Raw genomic sequence first — 17108 nt, 5'->3', positions numbered from 1 at the left:
GGAACAATGAGCTTGAAGTTACGTGTGATCTCAAAAGCACATTGGAGTAGTGTTCAAGCTCGAAGACGCGTTAAACTTGTACACAGAGAAGCTGTTAGGAAATCCCTATTTCTTTGGGATTTTTTAAAACTGTGTATTGGATTCCTATTTTTGTGGGATCTTTATTTAAATAATACACTTTAATTTGTATTATTATTCAGAGGAAGATTGTCTCGAACAATGGAACCAAGTTTGACAGTGAACTGTTCACCCAGTTCTGCGAGAAAAATGGGATAATTAAAAGTTTATCCTCAGTAGCCCATCCATAAGTGAATGGTCAAGTCGAGGCCGTTAAGAATAGGCTTGAGGAAGCTAAAGGCAAGTGGCCCGAAGAATTACCACAAGTCCTATGGGCTTATAGAACACAGCTCGAACCTCAACTGGACACACACTCTTCTCTGTAGCCTACCTGTGAAGCGATATTGACAATCGAGGTCAAAGTTCCTACTATCAAACGAGAAGCATATAACCAGGACTCAAACCAATCTTAGCTCGAAGAAGCCCTAGATTTAATTGAAGAAAAGCGAAAAAAAAACCCAGCTTAAAAATGTTGCATATCAGCAAAGGGCTACAAGATACTTCAATAAAAGGTTCCAAGACAAACACTTTGGATTGGGAGACTTGGTGCTTAGGCGCGTATTTTTGGCCACACGAGACCCCTTTGTAGGCTTGCTCGTGCCTAATTGGGAAGGACCTTACCAAATCGAATGCATCATTCGACCTGGGGTGTACAAACTAGTGAGATTGAACGGAGAGTTGGTTCCGCCAGCTTGGAATGGTAAACATCTACGACCTTATTATCACTAATATAGGAATGATGTTTATTTGTTTGTAACCAAGCTTGTATTTATTTTTCACTTTTATTATCAATAAAGCACTATTTCTTGTTCAAATTTTTTTTATTATATTTTTTGCAAGCTCTCACAATTCAATAATCTAAGATTTCATAATCGTAGGAAATTAAGGAGGCATAAGTGTTATACAATCGTACCATCGACTTGAAAAAATATAGCAAAAATAAAAATAGAAGTAGAAACAATGAAAGAATTACAGTGCATGGATCGCTACTAACAACCAAGCACGAATTTAAACACAAGTGCTTGGACAAAAATGATGCATGAACCTAACTTAACAAGTTTGGAATAACCAACAAAAACAAATCGACACAAGAATAAAGTTGGAATTCTAGATTAACCAACAATATTCTTAGAATCGAGACAAAATTGAAATTTGTTGCAAAATAGTATCAACCTCACAACTTCGAGACCATACTTGAGGATGAGGAAAAGTTACTATTATTAAGCAACAAATAACTAGACTAATGGGACTACACACCAATAAGTGTTTTTAAACGAAAAAATGTATGGTATAAGTAGTGTTCAAACTTGAATATAACGAGGTTGAAATTGTGTAATCGAATGAACTATGTGTGAATATATAAAAGTTTGAACCTAAGCATGAACGTGTTTGTATAGAAACAAATATAAAAGAAAATCCTTGGTAACATGCTCGAAATATTTCGATCCTGGAATATGATGCATAATATTAAGGCAAAAGCTACAAGTAGATAATGTGCATAAGGATTTTGAGAAAGAAATTTAAGCATAAAACTACTGATAAAAATATACGAATATTCACGGGAGCTCAAACTTGGGCTATAAAGTAAATTGTCTTTTCCCCAAGGGCATCAAAAATAATAATTAAAAAAAATACCATGGGTCACAACCCATGTTTGAATCCTCAAGGATTAGAAGCTCCGCCATCTCCCAATCCAACTTGTTCCTTGGCTTTTTCCGCCTCCTCGGCTGCGAGCTTGGCCTCCTCTACCCCTAGGCGAGCTTGTCATTTCTCAAAAAATTCCTCCTCTTTTCCGGCAAGTAAGCCGATGTCGAGCTCGGGATTCATGGCCCAAATTTGGTACATGGCAAGGTCGATGGCATGATCTTTTTTGGGCTTGGATTCCTCCAGAAGACAAGCCTTTTCACTCTCCATGACCTCGAAAGTGGTGGCCTTTTCCTCCTCAAGTGTGGAGTTAAGCTTCTGAACCCTTTCGAGCTCAGCCATCTTAGAGAACAACTCTAGCACTTTTGCCTCCAGCTCCGATGCCTTTGCATTCTGTTCCCGCTTGATCTCCTCGATCTCCTTTCTCGTCTCCTTGAGAACGTCTTCAACCTGATTTTGGGCAGCTTTGGCCTCATGAACATGCCCGAGCCTGTTGGCTGCTTCATGGATCAGTATTTGGAACTAGGGGATGAAGGCTAAGAGGCTTTGCATAAAGGAAAAGAAAAATAGTTAAGGTAAGTAAAGAAAAATACAAGCAATTTCAAACTCGACAGACAATATACTTACTGAGGTGTACAACTCTCCGGCCTTATCAAAGAGAGCAGTGGTGTCATCACAACCCCTCAAAAACTTCCAACGGGGACCTTTAAGATTGCTGCAGGCGCGACCTAGGCGGGTGAAGGCTTCAAAACCGAGCTCAATACCGGAGGTGCCAGTCTCATTGTCAACAATTCAGGCTTGTGGGGGGATATGGTGTGTTTCTGGGCCGGTATTGGAGTGTGAGCAGACGGGACTTTCTTACCTCGGCTAGGAGCTCTCCCGGAAGCAAGAAGAGAAGGGTCGGTCGAGCTGGGAGCAATCAGAGCCACAACCTGTGGCAGAGGAAGTGTAACGCCTTGGTTAGCCAAGACCATTACACTGTGTATTTTAAATAGTTCTTAACTCGCTAAACGAGTCATTAGGCCATAAACGTTCATCTAAATGTGATTAATGGTCCAAGGTTAAAAATTTCGAACAAAAGGAATGGATATTAAATTGTACAACATTAAAACTCAAAATTTGTTTACAATTGTACATGGGATCCCATAATAAACGTTTACAAAGTTGTTTACAATTCCAAAATGGTCATTACAACTCAAAAGTTACAATCTGCCGACCTAAGCGGCAAAAATAGGGTTTAACCCTATTTCCTTTGAGAAACCTTGGCCGTGGAGGTCAAGCAGCCGCATATGTACACATTGCCACCTAAGCTCTCCAACTCATGGCTGGTCCAGTTTTCCTTTCCCTTTACATGCACCACATAACACCCATGATCCAAGGCCCAGCAAGAAAACTTAATACAAGTGCATGAACAATATATACAAATTCAGATGCATATCTAGCATGCCTAGCAGCAATAACCTATTCATGCATGCATACAAGTACAAATAAATTATTATAGAATCATTCTGGGGCCCGCAACCCTAATTAGATGACCATAGAGTCAACCTGGGGTCCTTTGCCCTAGCTATGTGACCATAGAGTCACTCGGGCCCTTTACCCTAGCTCTGAGTAACTAGCCATAGAGCTAGCCAATCACTTTATTTTCCAAGCGACCATAAGGCCGGTCAACGTAATAGTACGTCCTTGATCAGGCCCTAGCCTTTCGATTAGTGCACAGTGCGCTATTGACTCTCTTGACTAATAAGTCAAGGCTCTAACATGTATTCAAATATCCTGTTATAGATGCATATACAAATACATATACATATACAGCTAGGCATACTTCAGATAATTCAAGTATGCATACAGGATGATCACATATTTCAGCCAATTAAATACAAACATAGTAATAAGCATGTTCCTTAATGGGGCCGAGCCCTAATTATACAGACAATGTAAACAATCAGTAAACAATTATCCAGACACAAAGTATTCAAGCATGCTTAATCAACGAGCACAAACATAGCCTTAATCCCGGTCATTCTCAGGGGCCCGAGCCCTATTCATTGTTATAATCAACAACCGGTCCAAGCCCAAATCTTATATATCACGTATTGGGTGCAATTTTTTTACCTTTTGGTCCGACCACAAGTTATATATAAACGACCTTTGAGCACAATCCTCTCCCAAGCCCTAGCGGTAACCTAGTCACAACAATAAACGGTGTTTCAATGAGTTTAAGTTCCAAAACCCAATCCTGGGACCAATTCCGCGCTCTCGACACATCCAATCCCACCAAACAGGGTGGTGGAATCGTCCCCCGAGCCCTCGGGCCAAAACCCCAAAAAGTACAACAATTCATGCCCTGGAAAGAAGTACGGCGCTGCCTACCATGCACTACAACACCACAGCTAGAAATGCAAACTGACCACCCGACCCGCGCTGTAGCGCCACCTACTTGGCTATAGCGCCAATGCCAAAGAACCCAAAATTCTGGGTTTTTCTCTTCGTGTTCTCCGAATCTCAAACCTCAAAACTGATCCCAAACTTGTCCCAATCCCAGAAAAAAACTACAAAGCAGCTATAATACCTCCAGCATAACTCAAAAACACAATACTCCAATATTTGCATGATGACATGGCACAGTCGAGGCGCACGTAGATAGCACATGACTTATTATTGTTGGAGAACTGGTCGACCAACGATCAGGTAGTAAAAGGAAAATTAAGCTACTTGATGGGTGCAAGGAATATGCTGAATAGTAAGGAAGAAGATGTGCTGACATATGCGACCAGATCTGATCATAGGAACAAAGCTAGAATTCAAATACAGTTATGATTCAGATATTTGACCCTCTTTATATGTAAATATCATTATTTATGTTATTATTCAAATATGTTTGTAACAAAACTTGAACATGGGCCATATCCCCATATGTACATCTTGGAGCCTATAAATAAGATTCATGGGATTCATTGAAGGATACACAATAATTTGGATTCAGAGAGAACAAGTGTTTTTATACACGAATTTTGTATTCCACTTTGGAGCTTGTGAAACTTAGTGAACCCTAGTTCGATGGTCGCAGGTTTCAGGGTTTACATCAATAAAATCACTAAGTGGATGTATGTTATTACCAATCTCTGGGGCCGAACCACTATAAAATCTTTGTGTCGTTTTAGTTCTTGCATTCAGTTTATTAATTCTTATCATTTTTAGTGACTTCGTGTAACATCCCAAATTTCCTAATAAGGTTTAGTGCCTGGATTAGGGGGTCGGGAGGCAATAATTGAATTATTATGTGAATTATATTATAATATAATCATGCTTGTATTTAAAGATATTAAATATGTGCATGTGGGCCCGTTTCTTATAAGAATGGTATATTGGTAAATTGACCCGTTAGGGGTATAAATGCGAATATGTGCTTGTGTGATTGAGACCACATTATTATGTAGATATATTTAGGTTACTTGACGAGAGGCGGTCCCGATGAGCAAATTAGCGAAAAAGTCACAACGGGGTCTAAATACCCGGTTCGGGGTATTTTAGTAATTTATTACATAATCGGGAATTAGTGGGTAATGGGAATTTATTGGTAATTGTATGAGAATATCGGGAGTAGTGGGAATTATAGAATGCAAATTGTGGATAGCGGGATTTAAGGCAAAGGACAAACTTGCCCTTGTGAACACTTGATGAATAAGATAAGGACAAGGGGTAAAATGGTCATTCTTGGGCTGAGATTAGTGTTTGGGTGAGCTGGGATTGCTGAGAAGGTTAAGGAAACTGTTGACTGCGTTTTTAGCCAACGACGTGAGAACGTCAAATACGACAAGCCTTCAAGAGAAATAAAAACGACACAGACGGTTTAAACCAGAAAAATAAATAACACAGGAGATTTTTATAGTGGTTCAGCCCCGATTGTCGGTAATAGCCTAATCCACTTAGAGTTGTGATTTATAGACCTATACTCAAGATCAGATGGACTGAGCCAACTGAGTTTCTTCAGTACAGATTGCAAAAATACAAGAGTTCTCTCAAATATCAGCACTTTATCTCTCTAGAATACACAGTCCCAATTTTCTCTCTCTAGAATGCTCAGACCCAAATTTCTCTCTCTAGAAAGAAGAAGCAGAGGAAGCCCCTCTCTCATCCCATAAGCTCTCTATTTATAGGCCTGGGATTCTCAACTGATATCCCCTTACGATAGGGATATTTTATTATATTTATTACATTTAAATTACAAAGAAACATTCAAAATTCGAAATGTAACAAACCCCCCATTTGCGGGAAGAATGAGAGATTCTCGCGTATGTTGTTGAAGTTGTCTCTGGGAATCTTGACTTAGTCTCCTCTAGGTAGTTGATCCACCTCTTACTGACCACTCATGCAAGTGTTGGTCGGACGTGCATGGTGGTAGGACATGTTTTTGTGGGTTGAACGTGCATGGTGGTAGGACATGCACTTCTCTCCTCTAACATGGCACTCTCGTCTAGCATGCCATGTTCCTCCTTGAACCAATCTCCTTGGCTTCTCCTCAGACCAAGGTGGTCCGAGGCAACCTCCTTGGCACCTCACCTTGGACAACATTGAGGCAACCTCCTTGGCACCTCACCTCGGAAAACATTGAGGCAACCTCCTTTAGCATCTCCCAAACATGTCCGATCGAACATTGTATAGGCTCTCCTTATCAAAATCTAAGTCTCCATTCTCTTGCATGAGACTCCTCCTCCTTAGCTACTTACCTTAGACACGTTCGAGCCAACACTTAGGAAACCTTGGGAGGCTTTCCTCCTACACACCCTTGGGGTCTCTTAGGACCACATCCTCCTTGGGGTCTCCTAAGACCACTTTCTTGAGTTCTCCTCGGACCTCATCCTTAGGTTCTCCTAGGATCACTCCCTTGGGGTCTCCTAGGACCACATCCTCCTTGGGGTTTCCTAGGACCACTCCCCTTAGCTCTCCTAGAATGCATTCTCCTTAGCCTCCTAGGATGCATTCTCCAATTTTTGGGTATAACAGAAACTAAAGGAAAGAAATGCAGCAACTCTTTCTTTCTCTCTCTCGTACTACACCTTCTCTCTTGGGGCTTTGGTGATTTTGATTATCTTGAAGGATCTTGCTTGGAGGGAAGGCTTGAAACCAGGGGATTGCTAGGAGTTATTGCTACTGGAGTCATATAGTTGAGGTAAGGATTTTGAATTGAGGGATATTATGTTAATTCAGTTGGTATATCTAGAATTATAGAGTTCATGCATGTTTGTTAATTGGGAGATTGGGTTTTGGGATTTTGATGAGTTTAATTTAGTATTTAGTTGGGTTTGATTGCTGGTAAGAGGTATATTGTTTTTGGGGATTTAATTGGAAGGTTGGGATGGAATTTAGTGAGTTTTGGCTGGGTTTGGTTGGAGAAAAACCCAGAAAATTCTGGGTTCGTGGTGATGAGCCGCGACTCTTTTATGGTGAGCCACGGCCTGCGAAGAGGATTTTGAGCCAGCAGGGCTCGGATGCAGGGGCGGGCCGCAGCGCGCGTTGGTTTCCAGGGAGGCCGAGCCTCTGGAATTAGAGGCGAGCCGCAGCTCGGCTGTGAGGGGTCACGGCTTTTAAGGGGAAAATTGACCTTAATGGGATTTTTAGGTTGGAAACTTAATCGTTTGGGCTCGGGATCGATCCTACTTCCTTGTTAAGTGGAATTCGATGTCCCGGGGGCTAAGAGTTGGTCCGGAAGTGGTTATTTACTTGTTATTGATGGGAACTTCCTTATCGCAGTTGTGACTAGGTTTTCGCTAAGGTCTTGAATCGGGGATCGTACTCGGAGGATTGTCACTAGTAACCTGCATACGGACCAAAGGTAAGAAAACTGCACCTGTTATGTGAATGCATGATTAAAACTTAGTTAAGGTAATGAACATGATTATAATTATGTTGTGAATGTCTGATTAGGTACGTTGTAACGTGCATAATTATGATTATGCTTATGACTGTTGAGTGAATGTGTTATAATGCATGGTATGACTGTTTGATAAGTATGCTAAATGGAACATGAGACTGTTTGTTATGACTGTGAAGCTTAGTTTATAAACTAGGGTATCAATAGGATGATAAATGGGGATCAACTTATTAGTTGAGAATATGATGGGCTCTGGGAGATTCTTAATGGTTGAAAATTCCAAGGCTTCGACTTATAAGTTGGAGGCACGTGGTGGCTTGACTTATAAGTCAAGGGCATAAGGAACTTAGTTTATAAGCTAAGATTGGCATAATGCACGTGGAGTGCAGGCCACCATGGCTGGGCCACCCTGGGAGTGCAACATGCACTTGACTGGCTCGGATGCCAACAACTTGAAAGAAAGTGCGGCATGCACTTGTGTGACTCTATGGTCTCCAATTGGGTTTGATGGATGCACTGGATTCAGTTATTACTGTTTGATGGATGTTTTATTAACTGAACTGTTGATTATGTTTTCTTGCTGAGTCTTCTGGCTCACAGGTGCTTTGTGGTGTAGGTAAAGGTAAAGAGAAGCTCAACCAGCCATGAGTCAGAGGGCATTAGCAGTGGTATGTACATATGCAGTCCACTCGACCACCACGGCCGAGATGCTCAAGGGAACTAGGGTTAAACCCAGCTTTTGCTGCTTAGGACGGCTTAATGTGTAATCTGAGTTTTGTAACAGGCTTTTAAACTAATGTTTTTGGGATCCCATGTAAAGAACTGGTTATTAACTTAATGGGAAATGTTTATGAAATGATCAAAAGTTTTTAACACCCAAACCTTAGTGTCTTAATCACATGTTTAGTCCAAATGACTTGTTAGTAAGTCCAGCACTGGTTTCAAAACACACCTGGTAATGGACCCTAATTAGCAGGGCGTTACAATGTGGTATCAGAGCAGCCAAGGTTTAAGGGTTCCTAATGTTGGACTGGGCATGTACATTCACTGCTAAAGACAAGCTCGACTCAGGGTTGGGTAACTATCAATGTACTTATGTATATATATGTTTAAATGAATTATGTGTGCTTTATCTGCTAGTTTGAATAAGAAGCATGAGCTATTTTGATAGGATTTGGACCTTGACTACTGCATGTAGGTTGAGAACGTGTTTATTAGCATGATAGATATTTGAAATGCTGTAGGATTGCTTATTAGTGTCATTGAACTTGATAAATCTCAGAAATGCTTATTAGAGCTGTTGTATGAGTACCCTGGATAGAGGATGCTTATTAGCACCGTAGCATGCTTAAGGAAAAATGTTTATTAACATTGTTAAGTGGTTATGCATGCCAAAGAACATGCTTATTAGCAATTTGTTTAGATGATGCCATGAATTCCTCTGCTTATTAGCATGATTATTGAGTGTGAATTATTGGGATGCTTATCAGCATTGTCAATGCATGTGGATGCTTATTCGATCGGTTTTGAACCGTGGGTTGATGTGAGATATTGTTATTACTGCCTGATAAGCTGAGTCATTGATTGCAGATAGACTTGGAAGTATGCTTCCAGGGCAATCTAATGAGCCAACCAGCGCTGGAAATCAGGCCGAAAGTAATGATCAGGGTCAAAACCCTCCGCCAGCCCCTGAGAACTGGCAGCAGGTGCTTGCAGACTTGCAAGCTCAATTACAGAGGCAGAATGAGGAGATATTACAATTGAGGCAACAGCAAGTTCCAGCTGGGAATGCTGCCTCAGGGGCCCCATCTGCTGCTTCAGTACCGGCCGTATAGCAGTAGACTGAGTTGGAGAACCGTTGGGAGTTGGTAAATGAGCGGTTCAGGAAGCAACACCCTCCGGTATTCGAGGGTGGCGCAAATCCACTTAAGGCCAAGCAGTGGATGGCTATGATTACGTTCATCTTGAACTTCATGAGAATTGTGGGCAATGAAAGGGTGGCCTGTGCCACTTACATGTTTTGGGAGGATGCCCGAATCTGGTGGGAGGTGGTGTCCCAGACTAGAAATGTAACTACAATGGGTTGGGAAGAGTTTAAAACCCTCTTCAATGAAAAGTATTATAATGAGGCTGTTAAAGCTGCAAAGGCCGAGGAGTTTAGTAAACTTTTGCAAGGAAATATGTCAGTGACTGAGTATACCCTGAAATTCGACAGATTAGCCAAGTTTGCTCCAGACTTGGTGCCCACTGATGGGACAAGGAAGGAAAGATTCCTTCAGGGGCTACAGCCTATGATAGCTCGGGATGTCAGAATTACCACTGTACCTGGAGTGACAACTTATGCTCAGGTAATGGAGAGAGCCCTTACTACAGAGGGTGCTGAGAATAAGATCTAGCGTGATAATGCAGCCAGGAGAGATATGACGAGGATGGGACCTCCCTTCTCTCGAGTCGGTAGGGGCGGAGGCCCCAGTGATCAGAAAAGAAAGACCCCGGACACCAGTTTGGCTCCTAGACCTGATAGGAGGCCACAGGGTGCGCAGATTGGCCGCCAGGGTGGCAATGAGAACTGGAAGACATATCCAGAGTGTGCCAGGTGCAAGAGACGTCATCTGGGTGAGTGTCGGGCGAAGGCCTGTTTTGTATGCGGGCTTGTGGGGCATCTGAAGAAGGATTGCCCAAGATTGAAGAAAGAAGAACTTAAGAAGCCAGATATCGCGACTCTGGCTCGAGTATTTGCATTGACACAAGCTGAGGCTGAGGCTAGGCCTTCAGTGGTTACAGGTCAGCTTTCTAGTGCTGGCATATCTTATTCTGTGTTGATTGATTCTGGTGCTACACAATCATATGTATAAAGTAGGATTGTTGATAGTTTGTGTAGGCCCTGTGAGTTTCATGCTGTGGGATTTGGGACACTGTTACCCACTGGGGAGTTGGTGGTTTCCAGGAGGTGGGTTAGGTCTTTACCAGTGATGGTAGATGGCAGGGAGCTATCAGTTGATTTGATAGAGTTGGCCATGACTGATTTTGACATGATTTTGGGGATGGACTGGTTAACTAGGTATGGAGAAACCATTAATTGTAAGAAGAAGATGGTAACTTTTGAACCTGAGGGTGAGGAACCTTTTGTATTTGTTGGCACTGTGCATGGACCCCGAATGCCTATGATCTCGATATTGAGGGCTAGGGATCTATTACAGGAAGGCTGCATAGGATTCCTAGCCAGTGTGGTAGATACCACGCAGGTTATGCCAGTGGGACCATCAGAGACTAGGTTGGTCTGTGAATTTCTGGACGTGTTTCCAGAGGATCTACCGGGATTACCGCCGTACCGAGAAATTGACTTTGTTGTTGAGCTGGCACCAGGGACAGAGCCAGTGTCTAGGGCACCTTACAGAATGGCCTCGGTTGAGTTGAGGGAACTCAAGGTACAGTTACAGGAGTTGTTGGATTTGGGTTTTATTAGACCCAGTTTCTCACCATGGGGTGCACCGGTGTTATTTGTGAAGAAGAAGGATGGTTCACTAAGGATGTGTATAGACTATAGAGAACTGAATAAGTTGACCATCAAGAACAAGTATCCCCTACCAAGGATAGATGATTTATTTGATCAACTGCAAGGTAAGAGGGTATTTTCAAAGATAGATCTTCGATCTGGTTATCACCAGTTGAGAATCAAGGATGAAGACATACCTAAGACAGCTTTCCATACTAGATATGGGCACTACGAGTTTCTCGTTATGTCATTTGGTTTGACCAACGCTCCGAAAGCTTTTATGGACCTAATGAACAGGGTGTTTAAGGACTATCTGGACCAGTTTGTGATTGTCTTTATTGATGAATCTTGATTTACTCATAGACAGAGGAGGAGCATGAGCAACATCTCAGGTTAGTCTTGCAGAGACTGAGAGAACACAAGTTATTTGCAAAGTTTAAGAAGTGTGAGTTCTGGTTACCGCAGGTGACATTTTTAGGTCATATTGTTAGTAGAGATGGGATCAAGGTGGATCCATCTAAGGTTGAGGCTGTGAAGAATTGGCCAAGGCCAAGGAATGCCTCTGAGATTAGAAGCTTCCTTGGGTTGGCAGGCTATTACAGGAAATTTGTGGAAGGATTCTCCAGAATATCATCCCCATTGACAGAATTAACACGTAAGAACCAGAAGTTTACATGGTCAGATAAATGTGAGAATAACTTCCAGGAGTTGAAGCATCGTTTGATTACCGCTCCAGTCTTGAGTCTTCCAACTGGTCAGGGGAAATTTATGGTCTACTGTGATGCCTCAAGGCAGGGGCTAGGCTGTGTCCTTATGCAGGCAGAGAAGGTGATTGCCTATGCATCACGACAGTTAAAGGATTATGAGCAGAGGTATCCAACTCATGATTTGGAGTTGGCAGCAGTGGTCTTTGCACTGAAGGTATGGAGGTATTACCTTTATGGGGAGAAATGTGAGATATATACGGACCAAAAGAGCCTTAAGTACTTCTTTACACAGAAGGAATTGAATATGAGGCAGAGGCGGTGGTTGGAACTGGTGAAAGACTATGATTGCGATATTCTCTATCATCCAGGTAAAGCCAATGTGGTGGCTGATGCCCTAAGTCGAAGAGGTCCAGGGCAGTTGTATAGTGTGAGACAGATATCCAGGGAGTTAGCTGAGGATATGGCCAGGGCAGGGATTGGATTAGTAGTGGGCTAGTTAGCCAACATTACCCTGCAGTCTACCCTCCTAGAGAGGATAAAGGAGAGTCAGCTACAAGAGCTACAGTTGGTGAAGGTTAGAGAGGAGGTTCTAGTTGGAGTAGCTAGGGACTATTCTATATCTGACATGGGCCTACTAAGATACAAGGGTCAGATTTGTGTTCCAACTCCAGCCACTCCAGCAATACCAGATGTTGTTCAGGCTCAGATAGATGCCTTGAATCGGGTTGTGCAACAGCTGGTCGAGAATAAAATGTCCCACATAGAGTATGATCAAAGAAAGAGCACCCCATTCGTTAATTGAATGGTTGTGGCAGAAATCCAGAGCATATTCAAAATGCCAGTCTTGCCCAACTTCACTGGAGGAGAAGATCCAGTATACAAATGGACATCCAGAAGGTGTCCGAAGATGCTAGGTGCAAGATTTTTCCTACCACTTTGTCTGAATCTGCTCAGGAATGGTACTTCAAGCTCCCTCTGGCTAGTATAGTTTCCTGGGAGATATTCGTAAATGAGTTTTACGGACAATTTTACGCTGGTCGAATACATCCAACAGAGGCTAATCAGTTGGTCAACATTCAACAGAAGGAAGGAGAAACTCTCAAGGAGTATATACATCGGTTTATGCGAGCAGCTGCTCGGGCCAAAACTGTTGGAGACGAGGGAAAGATGATGGCAATCACAGCTGGAGTGCAACGCCATTCTCCCATCTGGAGTACTCTGTTGAAGAATAGAGTCAAGAGCACTCAGGAATTTCTGGATCGAGCAAAAAAATATATAAAGCTCGAGGAGACCATAGCCAATGAAGGAAAGTCCTTAAAGGCTAACCAGGGTAAGAAGGAAGACTCGACCAAAGCCGCCAGGGGGTCTGGTAAACCCAATGGCAACTGCAACGGCAAAGGTAACAATAAGAATGAGGGAAAAGGGGCAAACATTGAATCAACAACATATGATAACAAGCGCCCCAAAAAAAATAGATACGAACCAAGGTTCACCAATTACACTGCCCCGGTCGATAGCCGCGCTGAAGTGTATCAGGCTAGTCATACCACCATTCCTTTTAGGTGACCTGCCCAGATCAGGAAAGACATATCTAAAAGGGATACAACCAAGTTTTTCCGTTTTCGCAACGACTATGGCCATGATACCAATGAGTGTAACCAGCTTAAGGACGAGATCAAGTTCCTTATTCGACAAGGACATCTGAGGCGATATGTACGAGCAGGAGGCTCATGGAGGCAACGAGCAGGCACCTATGCACCAATGCTTGCCTCCCTGCAGCCAGCTCCTATTGCTGGTACATTTCTGACTATCTACGGGGGACCACATATATCAGGTGAGAGTGTAAGGTGAGAAAAAAGATATGCCAGAACCCTACGTCACGATCAAGACATAGAAATGCTAAACGTCGAGGAACGAACTCCCAAAAAAGCTCGAACAGAGGAAGAATTACTAACTTTCTCCGAGGTGGATGCACAGCATGTCTGATTTCCCCCCTTAGATCCCTTGGTCGTGGATGTTCAGATCACCAACATTATGGTAAAATGAGTGTTGGTGGATACAAGAAGCTCGATCAACATTTTATACAAATCTTTACTAGAAAGAATGAAATTATCATTGGAAGATTTAGAGCCATGCAACCAAACCATCTATGGTTCTTTTGGTGAAGGACTAGCACCAACCGGGTCGATCAAACTCCCAATCACAGTAGGAACTACACCCACGAATAGGACACTGCTCGCTACTTTTATAGTAGTTGATTTTCCGTCCGCATATAATGCTGTGATCGGAAAATCCATACTCGTCGATCTGCAAGCAGTAACTTCAGTCTGGCATCTGGCCATGAAGTTTCCAACCGATGCAGGTGTTGGGTGTGTATTGGGAAACCAGTGAGAGACCAGAGAATGTTACAACTCCTTGATCATGAAGGCAAGAGGAGGTGGGTCGAGGAGTATAGCAGAGAAAAGGTTGCTGGTGGTAAATGAGGCACAAGCCCAATCAGGTGAACAAGTCACCAAATAGGGCGTTGCCCAAAGTGAGGATAAGGACTTAGATCCTCACTTTGGGGATTCATAAGAAAACATTGGGCCTGTGGAGGACCTCGAGGAGGTCCAACTAGAAGAGAAAGATTCGACCAGGGTTGTGAAAGTCGGTAAAAACTTAGAGACAATAATAAAAAAAACAAACTGATGGAGTTTTTTAGGAGGCACCAGGAAGTCTTTGCCTGGTCGCATAAAGATATGGTTGGGATAGTGTAACGTCCCAACTCCAGGGACCAGTACAGTGCACATTGCAAATAGTGCTAAACTCGCTAATCGAGTCATTTGGCCATAAACGTGTAAGTAAGTATGATTAGCGGTTTAGGGATTAAAAACTTTGGTTAAGATATAACGTCTCATTAGAACGTTTACTATATACATCGGGATCCCAAAAATATAATTTCAGAGTCTATTACAAGAAAATATTTACAACAGGTCGTTCTAAGCGGCAAAACATGATTTAACCCTAGTTCCTCTTTCAAACCTCGCCCAAGTATTGGTCGAACAGCTGCATATGTACACGTCATCACCTAAGCTCTCCAACTCAAGGATGGTCCAACTTCCTTTTGCCTTTACCTGCACCACATAGCACCCATGAGCCGAAGCCCAGCAAGAAAACTCATATGCTCATGAACAGTCATATCATGATATCAAATCATATCTAGCATGCCTAGCAAACATAGCTTTATACAAGCATGCAAATGAACTCAAACAATGATGGGGTATCCATGATAAGAAATCCTGCCCTTCTGATTGGAGGACTATCAAGTCAATCCTAATCAGATGAGTGTTTCAACACTTGAGGTTCTGGTAAATCATGCTGAGTGACCAACAAGTAAGTCACTACGGGGCTCAGCACCCAAAGCCATGCATATGATGATCAAAATGATCATACAGAGCTCATAGCTCTGATCAGATGAGTGAATATCACTTTGAGGTCCTATTAATCCATACTGAGTGACTGGCAAGCAAGTCACTAGGGGCTCAGTGCCCATAGCCGTGTAACGACACCGTTACCTGGGCTTTCCTGCAACGGCTCTTATCAGGTGAGTGACTGACAAGCACGTCACTGTGGGGCCGGTGCCCATAGCCATGTAACCTAACGGTCATGGGGCTCGCTGGCCCTGGCTCTAAATGACTAGCCTTTGGCTAGACAAGCGCTTTTTAATATTCATCGAACTTGAGGTCGGTCCGGCATTAATGCTCATTTGAGTCATTCACTGCAGATGTCGATTAGATCTAATCTTTGTTAGCTTGCATAAAACACGCTAAGGCCGTCCTGACTAATGAGTCAGCACCGTGTGACCAATGCCCAGTACCACTGCCGAACCTGACTAATGAGTCACAGCTTCACAGTTGATACTAACACCATTGCCAATTCTGACTAATGAGTCAGTACCATGCACAAGTAAGCATTGCTACCAAATATATATCATATGTCAAACATCCAAAGATGGGGCATTCATCATGCTTACTCAACCATTGCGAGCATAATAATGATCATGCACAAACACAGAGACTCAAGCTCTGACCAATCTCATATTCATCATTCATGGCATGCCCTAATCACATGTTTCTCGTGCATCTCATGCATCACACTTAACCATCCAGCATGCCTCAATAATAATCATATGCAAACGGGAAAAATTGCCAAGCATTCATTATGCTATCAATGTTTACATTTAAACATCCAACATGCATCAAACATAACCATGCATGTCACATATGGGGTGCAGTTTTCTTACCTCAGATTCGAGCTAGAATGATTAAAAGAACAACCCTTGAGAATGATCAACTTTTAGTCCTTTAGCAGTCACCTAGTCATAACCAAAATATAGGATTCATCAATGAAAATGAAAACAAAGGTTCCCAAACCAAAACCTAGCCTCTGAGACATCAAACACTACTAAACCGAGTAATAGGATCGACCCCGAGGCCTAAGGCTTGAATCCCCAAGCTACAAACTCATTTCTGGCCAAAAATGCCCTATGGGCCACGACCCTCCCTAGCCGCACCGCGGCTCGTCCCTCAGACAGAGGTGGCCCTTCTCTTCCAGGCAACATGGGCCGCGGCTCACCATAGCCACGCCACGGCTCATTATGCAAAATAGCAAAAACCAGAATTTCTTCCCCTGCGTTTACCTTGAAACCAACCCTTCAAACCAATCCCAAACATCAACCTAACACCCAATTCAACCCCTAAACTTCATCTACAACTCATCCTCATCAAAACCCAAGTTAAACACCAACCAAACTTCCATTAATTCCAAACTAACACATCAAAATCCTCAACTGAAAACTTAATAGAAAAACAGGGTATAACAAGACTTTCATGGCTGAGTTTCCTTACCTCAAGCTTGATTTTGAATCCCCTCCAATGGCTGAATCAAGTTCCTAAGCTCAAACCTTGATTTCCTAGCTTATTCCTTCAAATTAGCTTCAAAATTCCAAAGGGAGAAAGAGGGAAAATGGTGCACGGGTGAGGGAGAGAAAGAAGGTTGTTGATGCGTTGTTTTTTAACACCTTCTAAACTCAAAGAGCTGATATATATATCTTAGGGGGTGAAAAGACTATTTTGCCCCTAGGTCAAATAAAGGCTTCTAAAAACTCTCAAGGGTAAAATTGTCATTTCCCGCCTATCTCGTTAATTATAATTAACGCCCCCAATTCCCATTATTCTCAATATTCTCAAATACCAATAATTCACATCCCGTTACCCTTTAATTCCCTGCA

Source organism: Humulus lupulus, chromosome 9 (assembly GCF_963169125.1).
Source record: "Humulus lupulus chromosome 9, drHumLupu1.1, whole genome shotgun sequence".
In the NCBI taxonomy this organism is placed as follows: Eukaryota; Viridiplantae; Streptophyta; class Magnoliopsida; order Rosales; family Cannabaceae; genus Humulus; species Humulus lupulus.
This window is presented reverse-complemented; position numbering follows the sequence as displayed.